We start from the raw sequence: 2,624 nt of genomic DNA on the forward strand, positions 1-2,624 counted from the left end.
AAAGAAGTGTTGTGTACTTTCTTTTTAACACAAGGCGGTTTTCCAAAACCTGAAGTGCTAAAAAAAACCACGCAAAACACTGAACATATGAACAATAAGATATGAATAGAAAGTCATTCAAGAAGTTTTTCAGGCACATTTTTGGAGTGTACCACCTCTATATAAAAATACAAATCCTCAAAAACCTGCATGTACACATAGCCTTAGGCTATGTTCACACATGGCATTTTTTTCTGCACTCTTGGCAGCAACTGGCTGCATTTTTTTCTCCTGCACTTTTTTGGGGAAAAAAAAACACACCAGAAAAAAAAACCCTGCAAAAATGCCACATGTGAACATACCCTTAGAATATGATCAGGGTTTTTTTTTTTACATGGATTAAGAAGCGAATCCTCTCCTTAATCTACATAAATACCCTTTTCTTGTTAAAACGCTCCCCACTGATTTCAATGGGAGATCCACGTTGCTGTATGTACAGTACAGCAAATTTTTTGAGACAAGGTTTTTAAAACCTCGCTGTGTGACAAAAATAAGAATCGTGTCCCTTGTTAGTTGTAGATTCCTTGAGAAATCTGCTCAAAACTTGACATCGAAGACAAAAGGCTGCAAAAAACTTCTGGAAAAAAAATGTAAAAAAAAGCTTAAAAAAACAGATGTGAAAATCTCTGATCTGCTTAGTCTATTGGTCATTATAAAAACAGGATGAGGTACAGTTGTGCTCAAAAGTTTACATACCCCGGCAGAATTTTTGCTTTGTTGGCCTTGTTTCAGAGAATATGAATGATAACAAAAAAACTTTTCTCCACTCATGGTTATTGGTTGGGTGAAGCCATTTATTGTCAAACTACTGTGTTTTCTCTTTTTATATCTTAATGACAACCAAAAATATCCAAATGACCCTGATCCAAAGTTCACATACCCTGGTGATTTTGGCCTGATAACATGCACAGAATTTGACACAAATGGGTTTGAATGGCTACTAAAGGTAACATCATCACCTGTGACCTGTTTGCTTGTAATCAGTGTGTGTGCATAAAAGCTGAGTGAGTTTCTGGGATCCACAGACTCTTGCATCTTTCATCCAGCCACTGACGTTTCTGGATTGTGAGTCATGGGAAAATTAAAATAATTGTCATCGGATCTACGGGAAAAGGTAGTTGAACTGTATAACACAGGAAAGGGATACAAAAAAATATCCAAGGAATTGATAATGCCAGTCAGCAGCGTTCAAACTGTGAATAACAAATGGAAAAACGGGCTCTGTAAAAACCAAACCACGGTCAGGTAGACTAACAAAAATTTCGGCCACAACTGCCACGAAAATTGTTTGGGATGCAAAGTAAAACCCAAAAATAACATCAGCTGAAATTCAGAACTCGCTGAACATTAGCGGTGTGGCTGTGTCAAGATGCACAATAAGGAGGCACTTGAAGAAAAATGGGCAGCATGGTCGAGTCGCCAGAAGAAAGCCATTACTGCACAAATGCCACAAAGTATCTCACTTACAATACGCCAAACAGCACATAGACAAGCCTCAAAACTTCTGGAACAAGGTAATTTGGAGTGATGAGACCAAAATTTAACTTTTTGACCACAAGCATAAACGTTACATTTGGAGAGAGGTCAATAAGGCCTATGATGAAAGGAACACCATTCCTACAGTAAAGCACGGAGGTGGATCGCTGATGTTTTGGGGATGTGTGAGCTACAAAGGCACAGGACACTTGGTAAAAGTTGAAGGAAAGATGAATGTAGCATGTTATCAGCACATATAGGAGGCAAATTTGCACTCATCAGCCTGGAAGCTGCGCATGGACGTTAAAACATGACAACGATCAAAAACACAAAGCCAAGTCGACCTGTCATTGGCTACAGCAGAACAAAGTGAAGGTTCTGGAGTGGCTATCCCCGTCTCCTGACCTCAATATCATTGAGCCACTCTGGGGAGATCTCAAGTGCGCAGTTCATGCTAGAAAGTCCAGGAATTTACAGGAACTGGAGGCTTTTTGATAAGAAGAATAGGCAGCTTTACCATCTGAGAAAATAAAGAACCTCATCCACAACTACCACAAAAGACTTCAAGCTGTCATTGATGTTAGAGGGGGCAATACACGGTATTAAAAACTCGGGTATGTGAACTTTTGATCAGGGTCATTTGGATGTTTTTGGTTGTCATTAAGATTTAAATAGAGAAAACACAGTAGTTTGACAATAAATGGCTTCACCCAACCAATAATCATGAGTGGAGAAAAAGGTTTTTTTATTATCATTCATATTCTCTGAAACAAGGCAAAGAAAGGAAAAATTCTGCCGGGGTATGTAAACTTTTGAGCACAACTGTATGGGAAGCTGTTTGTTCCTTATACTGGAAGACTGGTGGTGCGCCAGAGGTTTTCTTTCCTTAAAGGGGATGTCTAGGATCAGAAACAGCGCTACACCTGTGCGGAGTTGCAATTCAGCATGCAACCTGTGCACAGATGAGGCGCTGCTTTTGGAAGGAAGCAGCCATGTTTTTGTAATCCTAGTTAACATGAGGATGACTCCTTATCCCCCCATTAGAGCCATGGTTATTAAGGAAGAGAAAACCACAGATAAGCACAATGTTCCCTACCATAGGGAGCAGG

Source organism: Phyllobates terribilis, unplaced genomic scaffold (assembly GCF_046119375.1).
Source record: "Phyllobates terribilis strain yellow unplaced genomic scaffold, ASM4611937v1 Scaffold_9361__1_contigs__length_12499, whole genome shotgun sequence".
NCBI lineage: Eukaryota > Metazoa > Chordata > Amphibia > Anura > Dendrobatidae > Phyllobates > Phyllobates terribilis.